The sequence below is a fragment of the Pan paniscus genome, chromosome 9 (assembly GCF_029289425.2).
Source record: "Pan paniscus chromosome 9, NHGRI_mPanPan1-v2.0_pri, whole genome shotgun sequence".
Lineage (NCBI taxonomy): Eukaryota > Metazoa > Chordata > Mammalia > Primates > Hominidae > Pan > Pan paniscus.
Window position 1 is genome coordinate 74,229,911 of NC_073258.2, and position 12,006 is coordinate 74,241,916.

At 53.8% G+C, this 12,006-nt stretch overlaps 1 protein-coding gene across 5 annotated transcripts in view; it reads left to right on the plus strand.

Moving 5' to 3' along the window:
* P2RY6 (pyrimidinergic receptor P2Y6) overlaps positions 1-12,006 on the plus strand; it is a 33,374-nt gene that overhangs the window by 19,602 nt on the left and 1,766 nt on the right. For 2 of the 5 annotated variants that reach the window (XM_034933340.3, XM_003815657.5), the window contains exon 2: positions 11,709-11,794. The exons of 1 other annotated variant lie outside the window; for it this stretch is intronic. The gene's annotated coding sequence lies outside the window, so the exon portion shown is untranslated. Of the gene's footprint in view, positions 1-8,725; positions 8,900-11,708; positions 11,795-12,006 lie in introns of those variants that run through there. 2 more of the 5 variants (XM_034933339.3, XM_008968615.5) reach the window with 2 other exon arrangements.

Here is a 12,006-nt window from a genome sequence, read left to right on the forward strand (position 1 = left end):
CCCCTCTGAAAGGCTGTCTGCTTTGAAGGAGGAATTGAGGGCTGGTAGAGTTGAGGGTATGGGGCTGACAAGAAAGATGGGGCCAAGGCTTAGAAGACAGAGGAGGGAGGATGCCCTAGGACAGACAAAAGGTTGGGGACCCAGCCAAGTGGGGCAGTGACAGGGTCTGCAGGGTCTGCAGGGCCTCAGGCACTCAACCAAGTCATGTCCTCCAGCTCTACTCAGCCCCACAGTGCAGGATGGAGCAGTCTGGTGGCACCATGAATGAGGGACACGAATTGACTGGTTGTGTTCATGGGAATCCTGGGTCCTGGTGGGGAGGCCTAGGCTGGCAAGGGAAGGGAGAGAAGCCAGGAAGATCCTGGGCCGGGGCCCCGGTGCAGAGGGAGTGATCCTGTGCAGGGAGGTGAGAGTACCAGAGAAAACCTCAGGCAGGGCAGGAGGGAGATGCAGGCTGCCTAGCCCTGCCAGGCGAAGTTCTATTCACCCGTCTCAGCTGGGACTGTTCACAGCCCAAATCTCACACACACGGCCAGGCAGAAGCAGCCCCAGGGCTGGCTTAAAGGCCTTTGGTGCTCATGTTTAATCTCTATCTGCTCCCAATCCCCAATAAACACGTACTCTTAAGTACAAACTACAGCTTGCTACATGAATAGCCTCAAGCCAAGACCCCCGTGCACCCAGTCCTCTCTGTGTAGACATAATTGAACCACGTCTGGAATTTATTTGTTCATTCACTCAACAAATATTTATTGAGAACCTACTATATGCCAGACACCGTCCTAAGTACATGCAGCAGTGAAAAAAAAAACACGAAAACCCCTGCCCTGGTGGAGTTTATGTTCAGTCAGGAGAGAGAGACAATAACCAATAAATAAGTAGAACAGTGTATTAAAAGATTTTAAATGCTAAGGAGAAAAATATAGCAGAGAAGGGGCGTAGGAATCACACATGCGCATGTGTTGGGTAGGGGGTTATAATTTTAGCTTAGAGTGGTAGGAGAAGGTCCCATGGAGAAGGTATCATTCGAGTGACCACCTGAGGGGGTCTGTCCTACGTCCCTTTTTTGAGACAGGGTCTCGCTCTGTAGCCAAGGCTGGAATGCAGTGGTGTGATCATAGCTCACTGCAGCCTTGGCCTCCCAGGCTCAAGCGATTTTCCCACCTCAGCCTCCCAAGTAGCTGGGGTTACAGGCACACGCCAACACACCCAGTTAATTTTTAAACATTTTTTGGTAGACACAGGCTTTCTCTATGTTGCCCAGCCTGGTCTCGAACTTCTGGGCTCAAGTGATCCTCCCGCCTTGGCCTCCCAAAGTGCTGAGATTCCAGGCGTGAGCCACCACACCCGGCCTGTCCTGTGTTCTTCATGCATACTCCACAGCAGGAGCCACTTGTTGCCTGCTGACCTCCTACATTGCACTCTGAATAAGGTAGTTGCCCCTGACTTTGATCTCTTCCTCCCAGGCCACCCCTTGGACACCCACAAAGTCCTCTTCCTCCCACACTGGACTGGCCACAAACAGGCCAGTTTGAGGGTGAAGATTTGGGGTTTGGCAACAGGCAGTCCTGCTGATTGGAAGATCACTGACGGATTGGTGGCCCTGGCAAGTAACTAAGCTGTTGGGGGCCTTAGTTTCCTCCTCCCAATAGAAGAGACTATGCCCCCCTTACAGGCCCCAGGCAGGCAATGAAACAGGACAGAGGGTAGCAAAGGGTTTTGTCTTCAGGTTTGAAAACAGCCACAGACCACGGCCTCATCCTTGAGGATCCACCACTAGGTCTCCCGGGACCTGGACATGTGCCTGAAATTGCCTGGTGAGAATGAAGACCAATAGATGGATGGTCTTGGGACAATCTCTGCAGGGTGTCCTGGGGCAGCCAAGCTATATGGCCCCAGAGGCAAGCTGGACTGGTGTGGGAGAGCAGTCACTAGGGACAGATCTCGGGGCTTGGTGTGACAAAGCATATCTTCCAGTGAGCTTTCTCAAGGTGGAATGCAGTGGCCTAGGAGAGGAGTGAGCTCCCTGCAATGGGAAGTATGCAGGCAGGGGCCAAACAAGCCCAGTCAGGAAGGCTTCAGAGAGCCCCCTTCTCTGAGGGGATGGTGGGGAGACCTCTGGGTCAGGTGACCTTAAGGCCTCCCTAGCCCTGAGGGTCCAGAACTCAGAGGCCTGTCATTGACCCCTGGGTCCAGCTGGATGTCTTATCTCTGCCAGGTGGGCTCAGGCCCCAGGAAGAGCTAGGGATGATCAGAGCAGGAATCAAGGCAGGGGCTGCCTTTCATGGGAGGGGAGGAGTTCCCTGAGGCTCCCCTTCCACACCCAAACCTTACCTGTACGAGTTGTGGACAAAACTGCCTACCTTCGGGCCTCAGGGTCTGCCTGGGAAATGGGCAGGATCATAACCCACAATAACCACTTGGCGGGGTTGGTGGTCTGCCTTTCCTGAGGTGGGGACTGGGGGACCCAAGCAGTCTCAGAGGTGCTACTCCTGAACCCATTACCTTCATTCTCCTTGACAAATCTTCTCTGTCATCAGTCAAGACAAAGATTAAAAAAAAAAAAAAAAAATGGAACCAGGCAGCACCGAGGACAGAGCCCCGGCACTCATCTTTATAGACTGGATCCAGTCATCCAACATTTCCCAGTGCCTCTTGGGCCAAAGCCTATACTGGTCTCTGAGGCTCCAGAGGCAAAGCAGACCTTGTCCCCTGTTCCTAGCAGAGTTAGAGAAGGAAAGGGAGGGAGTCTGACACCGCCCCTTCGACTGGTCTTCTTCTCTGTCCTGACTCTTGACCTCCATTTCTTTGTCCTTTTTTAAGCCACTCTTCCTGAGAGACAGGGTGTCATGGTGGATTTATAGTGCACTTTGGGCAAGTTCCTAACCTCTCTGGCCTCAGTTTTCTCGTAGGGAAATGTCACCTGTCTTCCTGGGCACAAGGTGCAGATCTACAGGCAGGACTCCTAGTTTCAAGTGACAGAATCCTAGGTTAAATGGATTGAGGCAAAAAGGGAGTTTATCAGCTCATGACACCAAAGGTAAAACCTCAGGCACAGCTGAAACCAGGCACTCAATGCTGTTCTCAGGAAATGATGCATCCCCATCTCTCATCTCTGCCATTCCTTGGCTTTCTATGTGGATAGTCTCCTCCCTGGTGGCAGTATCTCCGTCGCCCAGGACAGTGCCTGGAACTTAGTTCACTTGGCTCCAGCAGCTCCTGCCTCACTTTCTACTAACTTTGCAAATATTGTGGAAGACCTGTCTCCTTCCTGATGCCCCAGTAAAAGCGCCAGAATTGACTCTGAGGCATGCAGTGAAGGTCACTCCTCCACCCTGAGCCAGTTACAGGCCTGAGGGGCCCACTCTTCTCTCATTGGTAGGCTTAGATCACAGACCCATCACTCCCAGATCCCCAAGACTCTAGATGGGAGAAGGGGGATCCCCCAAAGGAAAATCAGAGGGCAGCGTTGTCATCATAAGAGGGGGTCTGGGAACTGGGTGGGAAGAAGCTACAGAGGGGCTGAACAATGACTGCCAGGCTAGCCAGGTGGCTGGACCTGGGCCATCTCTCCCCCCACGGACTGGAGCCTGGTTATCTGGGAGGATGGGCGGATCCTGAAGGCACTAACTGTGGCCATCAGCCAACTGCACTACTTGCAGCTAAGCAGCAGGTTCCTTCTCAAAGGGAGAACCAAGTGGCCTCTCCCACAAGGAGACAAACAAATGGGACAGCCTGGTTGTCCAGGCAAGGCACAGAGAGCTTCTCCCACTAGCTCCAGGGGAGAGTTTTTTAGGAGGCCCTGGGGATCTCCTGGAGCACTGGGTGGGAGGTGCAGTGGCCCTATAGGCGTGGACTTATACAGGCTGGGCACCACAGGCCGTCCCTCTGCTCACCGGGGGCTGCCCTGTCACAGCTGCTCCCTGGGCCACTGTGCTATCCACACAGTTCCTCAGTCTCAGGGCTGCCCTTGACCTCTCAGCCCTGTGCCCACCGGGGCCGCGTGGTCTCTAACCCTCTTCATTCACATTCCCAAGAAAGAACCTCTTGCTAACTTTGCTATGCCTCAGTCACCTCATCTGTAAAGTGGAAACAGTAGTTGTGAAGAGTGAATGAGACACGGCACATCAAGCATTTTGCACAATGCTTGGTGCATCGTTAGTGCTCAATGAATACATGTGTCCAGGTTGTGGTGGGACTTGTGGGTGCACTCTTGGGCAACTGGGGCCCCTCATACATAGTGGGGTCTTGGGAGATGCAAGTTCCATCTTTGCTAAGCTTGAAGAGGCTGGAGAGAAACCAAAGGAAGCAGCCCCAACCCCCAAATTCCCCAAAGCTGCAGCTTCCTCTTCCTTTCACTGAAAATGGCTGTTTCAGTTTTAGCTTTAATTCCTGTTGAGTGGGAGGTTGAGAAGGGGAAGTGGGAAAGGAGTAGAAAAATCAGGGTCCCTGCCTTCCACGTTCCCTTCTGCCAGGTCTGTCCTTCTGTAGCCAGCCAGATGCCACAGGTAGGACCAGAACTCCTCCAGGTGAGAGGACTCTGCTTCCGGCCCTCTGTCTTCTGGGTGCCAGGGAGGCACTGGCTTTAGGAATCTGGCCTCAAGCTGGCCTCAGGTGGGCTCCAGGGGCAACGCTGCTTCAGGCTAGAGGCTGCCCAGAGTCAGGATTGGGTTGATGACTGGGGCACAGAGGGTATAGTGACCCTGTATGGTAGGTAGGTACCATAAGTAGCCCTGTTTACCCAGGCTCAGAGAGGGTAGGTGGCTCTCCCTAGGTCACACAGCAAGTTGGTGGTCGATCCCAGCCTGTCTGACTCCTCAGGGGAAGGAAGCGAACTCTTGACCCCTGACATCCTGTGCCCTTTCTGCTAACTCACCGGCCAGGGGCCAAGCAAGGGGGTTTCCAGGCCTTTATTTCCCAGCAGGCAGGCAGGCCAAGGTTAGGAAGCCTCTTCCACATCCAGCCTGGTCTGAGCTGGTTCCTGCCTCAGCTGGCTGGCAGACAGTGACTCAGGCTTCCAGCTCCTGCCTTTGGCCAACAGGTCCTCTCATCCATGCTAGATATGAAGGCCTCAGGGGATGGGGGAGGCTGTGGGGTCATGTAAAGTTTATCCTGAGACCATAGGATCTACGCAGCCTGAAGGGCTAGGCCCCTTGTCATTTCTTCCTATGTCCATACTGAGTCGCTCCTGCTCTAGAACTGACCCCATGGTTGTCGCCTGAACTGAAAAAAGGAAACTGGAAGAGGCTGTCTCTGCTGTGAGGGGAGGGGCTGCCGTGTTTTGCCAAAGGTGTACCCGGGTGGAGATGGGCGGTGGATGCCTGAGGCCAGGGCCTCTACATCAGACAGACAGGGCTTGGTGCTGACCCTGTCGTCCCTGCCACGTCCCCAGTGGCTCCTGTGACCACATCGACCAGGGTGAGGACCTGAGAACGAGAGCTTCAGCTCATCTGGGGAGGGTGAGTGGAAGGAAGGTTGGAGAGTGGGTCAAGAGGAACTGAGACTGGAAACCCAGTCCGGAGGCTGCTCAGTGCCAGCCCCGAGGGGAGGCCCCCCACTGTGGGCAGACCAGCCTTGCCCTCACCCCTCCCTGGCTGTGTGACGGAACGGGGCTGGCTGTCCTCTGGCGCCATCTCATGGCTACAGGGTCTCAATGCAGGGAAGACCTAACTCCCCTGGGAATCCCCAGATCTGAGCATCCAAGCTCCGATTTTGGGGGGAACAATGGAGAAGGGGGCCTTAGGGTCAAGAAGAACATGTTGAAATGCCACCTGGCTGGGATAGCTTGGAAAACTCACTGGCCCTTCCTGAGCCTTAGTTTCTTCATCTATAAAGGGGAGGGAATAATCCACCCCCCACCAAATTGCCCAGAACTGCAGATAAAACATCTGGCACAGAATAGGCATTTAAGAAACAATACTGGCCAGGCACGGTGGCTCATGCCTGTAATCCCAGCACTTTGCGAGGCCGAGGCAAGTGGATCACCTGAGGTTGGGAGTTCGAGACCAGCCTAACCAACACGGAGAAGCCCCATCTGTACTAAAAGTACAAAATTAGTCTGGTGTGGTGGCACATGCCTGTACATCCCAGTTACTTGGGAGGCTGAGGCAGGAGAATCGCTTGAACCTGGGAGGCGGAAGTTGCAGTGAGCCAAGATCGTGCCATTGTACTCCAGCCTGGGCAACAAGAGTGAAACTCCGTCAAAAAAAGAAAGAAAGAGAGACAGAGTCAGAGAGAGAGAGAGGGAAAGAAAAGAAAGAAAGAAAAGAAAGGAAGGAAGGGAGGAAAGAAAGAAAGAAAGAAACAAAAAAGAAAGAAAGAAAGAAGGAAAGAAAGAAAGAGAAAGAAAGAAAGAGAAAGAAAGAAGGGAAGGAGGGAGACTGGCTGGGCACAGTGGTGCATGCCTGTAATCCCAACACTTTGGGAGGCCAAAGAGGGAGGATCTCTGCCAGAAGAAGGCTCTGCCTTGGAGGTTCATGACGGGCCAGCCCCTCTCAGGCCTCCCATCTGAGGCCCCCTCTTTGCAGAGCTCATCCATTGCTCTGGCTTCTATATTTATTTATTTCTCACAGAGGTTAAACTCATTCCCCACTTCTGTGCCTTTGCCCACACTGGGCCTCCTGTCTGCGATGCCCTTTTCAGCCTTGTTATGTGTCCAGGTCCCTCTGGCCCTTCAGTGCCCAGCAATGGACATGCTTTCTCCATGAGCTTTGCAGGTTACTCCCTCCCAGGTGCACCCATGGCCTCTCAGACCTGAGTGTTCCCTCCCGGGCCCTGCCCCCTCCTCTAGGCCTAGCCAGGTCCATGGGCAAAGCTAAGGCCCGGTGAGAGCAAGGCAGTTCCTTGGCTCTGATTCAGTCATCTTTAGATTCTTTGAAGTCCCAAGCCCTAGGATGCTGTGGTTCCAAGGTCCTGAGAGCCCTCAAACCTAGACTCTGTTAGGAAGGCAAAGAACTAAAAGGCCAGTGGGTAATGGGTACTCAGTGGTTGTTGAGGTGCCAGGCCAGGCCTCTTGTATGTCCTTGAACCCCTGAGAAGAGGGTGAGGAAGGGGCAGCTGGCCTTAGTTTCTTTCTCCATCTGTCAAGTGGGACCCCATGAGCCTTTCCTTCCCCTCTGAGGTTAGTCCAAGTGCTCTTATCTGAGCAGAGCGGTGGGATTAGGGGTCTCCAGATCTGCATGTCTGGGTGGATAAGGCATGATAGGGACAGCTTTGTGTTTCCCATCCATCCAGGTTGCAGGGACTGAGACCACTTAGGCTTCTTACCCAAGCCTTGCCCTGCCCTGCCTTGGGGCCAACACCTCCCAGGAGTCCTCAGAGCTGTTCCCATTCCTGGGACAGTGACCCGCCCTGCTGGGAGTGGGTACGGGAGGTTGTCCCAGGGACCCAGCAAAGGACTGGCTGCTGAGCTGAAGGCCACCTTGCTCTCCTGGGCCACAGCACAGGTCAAATCCAACCAGGAGGTCCACACTCAGCTGGCAGAAGTGACCTCTTAGCACAGGCCTGAGCAAGCACTAGGTGCTCAACCTGTGCACAACTGACCAAGTGTTTACCAGAAGTTCAAATCTGATTTTTCTCAGTGTGATCCAAACTTTGGGTTCCCACTCTGTTCCTCAATCCCCTTGCCTGTAAAAATGGCTTTGGGGTGAGATCGATGCCTTTAAAGGCACCTTCAGCTCTGATGCTCTAGGCTCTAGGAGTCTCCTCTGCACCTCCCAGGGTAGAAGATGAGCCACCCTGAGTGGCACTTCATCCTCCCAGCACACTGGTGATCAGTATGACCATATTCTACCGAGGAGGCTCAGAGAAGGGAAGGGGCTTATCTAGTCAGTGACTGGGGGCAAAGGTGGAGTAAGAACCTGGGCCTCAAACTCCCAGGGCAGCATTCTTTCCCCACACCATCCTCCCGTGCCACCTGCCTTGCTGCCTCAGCTGCTCCAAATCAAAGCCCACCTCCTCCAGGTCGCCCTCTTGGAATGCTGCTTCCCCCTCTGGAGCTGGCCTCCCTGGGACAGTGAGGAGCCACATCCCCTGCTCTGGTCTCCTAACAGCTCTGAGGCCAGTTTGGTGGTGAGGAGGGGCTGGGGTGGATGAGGCAGCTGGGTCCTCAGGGGCATCACATCTATCTCCACAGCCCACGTCCATCACTCCTCATGCGCTCTGCGCCTGCCGTGTGGAAGGGGCAGTCGCTGTGAAATGGGGGAATGTGGGAGGATCTGGTGACACATAGTAGGTACTCGATAAGTGTGTGTGGAGAAAAGGAGAAGAGGGAAGCGGGGGGAGAAGGCGGCTGAGTAAGTTTGTATGTAAGTGGATTGCCACATGGAGGGATGGGTAGATGGACATGTTGGTGAGTGAGCTATTGAATGAGGGAAGGCAGGCTAGATGGGTGAGTGAATGGCTGGGAGGAGGAATGGACACCCCGTGGCTCTGAGTGTTATAGCTAAAGGAGGAGCCATGAGCTCTCTAATCACTGCCCTACCCATTTGACAACTGAGAAGACTGAGAGAGGGCTGAGCAGAAAGAAAATTCCTGATTCTGTGGGGCTGGCAGCCTCTGGTTCTCCCCTACCCCTCCTCCTCTGCCCCCATCCCCCTCTTTCCCCTGCTGGGGTAGGGGAGTATTCCGGGAAGGACGCCTTTTTTCCACCTCCTTGCTCCTCTAAGCCCAGTTTCCGCCAGGCACTAGGCGTGGTGTTGGGGATGGCAGGGAGCCGGTGGCCCCCACAGGGGCTCTTTTAGTCAGAGACAGCCCTGCCAGGAAACAGAGGAAGCTGCTCACTCTGTCAGAGAAGTTGCAGCCTAGCTGAGGGCAGGAGAGTGGGGAGCCTCAGGTCTGGCTTCCCTTTGCCCCAACACACTTGGGACCACCAGCGTGCTGCAGGGACAGGAGGCTGCCTGTGAGTGTCAGTGCATCTTGGGGCCATGGGCCAGTGCAGGGGTTGCGGGGGGTGGGGGGGGGGAGGTGGACACAAGGGACTGTGACTTCGGGTAGGTAGGCTGGGTTCAGCATTGACTTAAAGGAGGGCCACAGAGTTAGGAGGCCCAGAGGAAGGGATTCCACCCAGCTGGGGGGATAAAAAAAGGAAGAAGCAAGGTGAGATCTGGAGCTAGATAGACACTTAGGGTTTTGATGAATGGAGATTAGTTGAATGGCACGTTGTGTGAAGGGAACAGTGGAGATGGGGAGGCTGGAAAGGGATTCTGGCTCTCTGGCTGCCACTGGCTGTGTGGGAGTCTCCATGTCTTGGGAATGTGTGACAAAAGAGGAAGGGGCAAAGGCAGAGTGGCCCTGGCGTACTTCAGATAGGACTGGAGGGCTTGGCAGGGTCTTGAATGTCAGGAAAAGGGTTTGGGCTTTTCCCCCAAAGGGCAGAGGGATGCAGAGAAGGATGTAGTCAGAGCCACTTGTTAGGAAGCCCCCCACCATGGGCAGAGTCCAGCCCAGGAAGAGGCTGGGGTCTAGCCTGGTCCAGGACTTAGGACCCAAAAGCTAGTGACAGATGTCAGCGCCAAGGTCAGCTTTTGCCTGGAGGTGGGAGCCAAGAGCACCCTCCTTGAGGCCGGCCCCTGCCAGGAACTGGAAGAACAGCTCAGCTCTCCTAGGTCCTCAGAAAGTAGACAAGAGAGCCCAGGCAATGGCCAGGCCTGTCTTTCCTGACACAGCCCTGAAGGTTTTCCCAGAGAGCTGTGCACCGGATCCCCTCCTGCAGCCCCCTGCCTCCTTCCAAGAGGGAGGGGAGGGGGTCCCAGGAGGATCAGTCTCACCAGGGTGTGGGAGCGGCACACTGCAGTCCCCAGTCATCTGAGACAGAGGGCTGTCCCTGGGGGTGGGATCTGAGGGTGCAGGCCTCCCAAAGGAAGGTTGAGGGACGCAGCACCCCTCTAGCATGTTCTCCTCCGCACCACAACCCTCTTCCCTTGCAGACTGGTCTCCTCAGACCCTGTGTGAGGAGAGGGGTCAGGGAGGGGCAGAGGCTGCCTCTTGAAAGCCAGCCCCACCGAACCAGCAGTTTTCTTTCTCCTCAGATTTCTTTGTCAGACCCTGTATGAGAGGAGATCAGTCTGCAAGGACAGAGGGTTATGGTGAGGAGGGGAACATGATAGAGGGGTGCTGTGTTCTTCAACCTTCCTCCTCACCCGGAGTGTCCTTACACCCTTTTCCACTCATGGAAATCCTCCTCAACCACCCAGGCCTTGCTCTGTCTTTCATTCTGCTCTGAAAAGTCTCTTCCATCAGGTGGCTCACACTGGTCTCCTCCATCAGACTAGCATATCTGTATCTGTATCCCCATATCTCCATGTCCACCTATACACTATGCCCTCATGTATCTAGCTGGCAGGGAGGACTCCGTGAATCCCTGTCATGTGAAAACAAGAGAATGTACATGTGAATGAGAATGGCCTGAACCAATGAATGAAGAGATGAGTGGACATTCTCTGCCTGTGCTAATCCTGGCTTCCTGGCTATGCTATGGTGGGCTGCTATGTTTCTTCCTCTGGCCTCCCCATTGTGCCTACCTTGTCCTAGCTGGGCACCCAGCACCCCTAGCATATGGGCTAAAGTCCCACAAAGAATCTTTGATAACTGAGAGTGACATGGGATGTGGGCTGCAGACTATAGAATCCAACATTATCATTTTGCCCAAAAATAGGATAAAATAGCTCCAGCAAAATGAAATTGCAAGTTGGGACAAATGTATTTTTCTCTAATATAACTTTTAAAAATCCCATAACCTTACTTAGTAGGTACAGTAAGAACAGCAAACACTTGGCCCCATGCCAGGCACTGATCTTCACAACAATCTTATAAGGCAGGTACTATCTCATCTCATTTTACAGATGGGGAATCTGGAGAACAGAGGTTAACTAGTATGCCCAAGACCACAGAGCTCATCCATGGCATAGCTGGGACTTGAACCTGAGCATCTGGATCAGAGTCCATATACTTTGCCTGAACCCTTTACCACCCACTGAGTGCATTTGCAGGACTTCATATTTTTTCTGGGCTTCAGTTTTTCCATCTGTAAAATGGCAGGAGAGGAGGATTAGATTCACTATCTCAAAGGCCCATTGGATTTAAGTTGCAAATTTTCTCTAGACACCAGTAATATGGCAATGTCAGTTTCGAGGTGAGTGTCTAGGAGTCAGACTTACCCCATCAGGGAACCCCTTAGGGTATTTGTGCTGCTGGCTCTCCCAAAACCCAGCCCGAAAGAATGAGAGGAGGGACAAGATGTAGAATGCAATGGCATGGCATTTATTGAACACTACTGAATGTCATCACCGCATATTTCACTGATGAGGACACTGTGACATAACCTGCTTCACACAGCATGGAAGTGGGGGAGCAACATTTAAACCCAGGCCTGCCTAGCTCTGAAGTTGGTCATGTAACCTCTACATCCCATGTCTGTGGGCTACACTAAGCTGTCTCTTCTGGATTGGGCAGTTGGGTTCTGGTTCTGACTCTGCTCTGAGTCACGAAGAAAGAAGGAGCAGTCCCTGCCCCTCGCTGTGCCTGGATTTCCATCTCTGGAAACAAACGGATGACTCGGTCCCTCACCCATCCGCCTTCAGGGACGCTGTTTTCACTCTGGGCACTAGGAGGCGCTGTGTTGTCAGAGGCTCGGCCAAACCTGCCTTTGTAGCCTCAAGTGGAAAGAAGCCTTGGGGAACTGGGTATCACCTCCTTCCCCTATTTTACAGATAACAAGACCTCTGCCAGAAGAACCATGGCTTTGGAAGGCGGAGTTCAGGCTGAGGAGATGGGTGCGGTCCTCAGTGAGCCCCTGGTGTGTGGACCCTTCGTATTGGTTAACTAAGAGTTATCAGGGCCCTTTTCCGCCCCAGACCCTGGGCGAAGATGCAGAGAGACACCAGACCTGGCCCCTCTTCTCAGGCAGGTCTCAGTCTGTGAGAGACATGCAGATCCACCATGACCAGAGTCTCCACACCCCAGTGAGCCCCTGGCAGCCCTGCACAGCATGATTTAGTGCTTCTAACC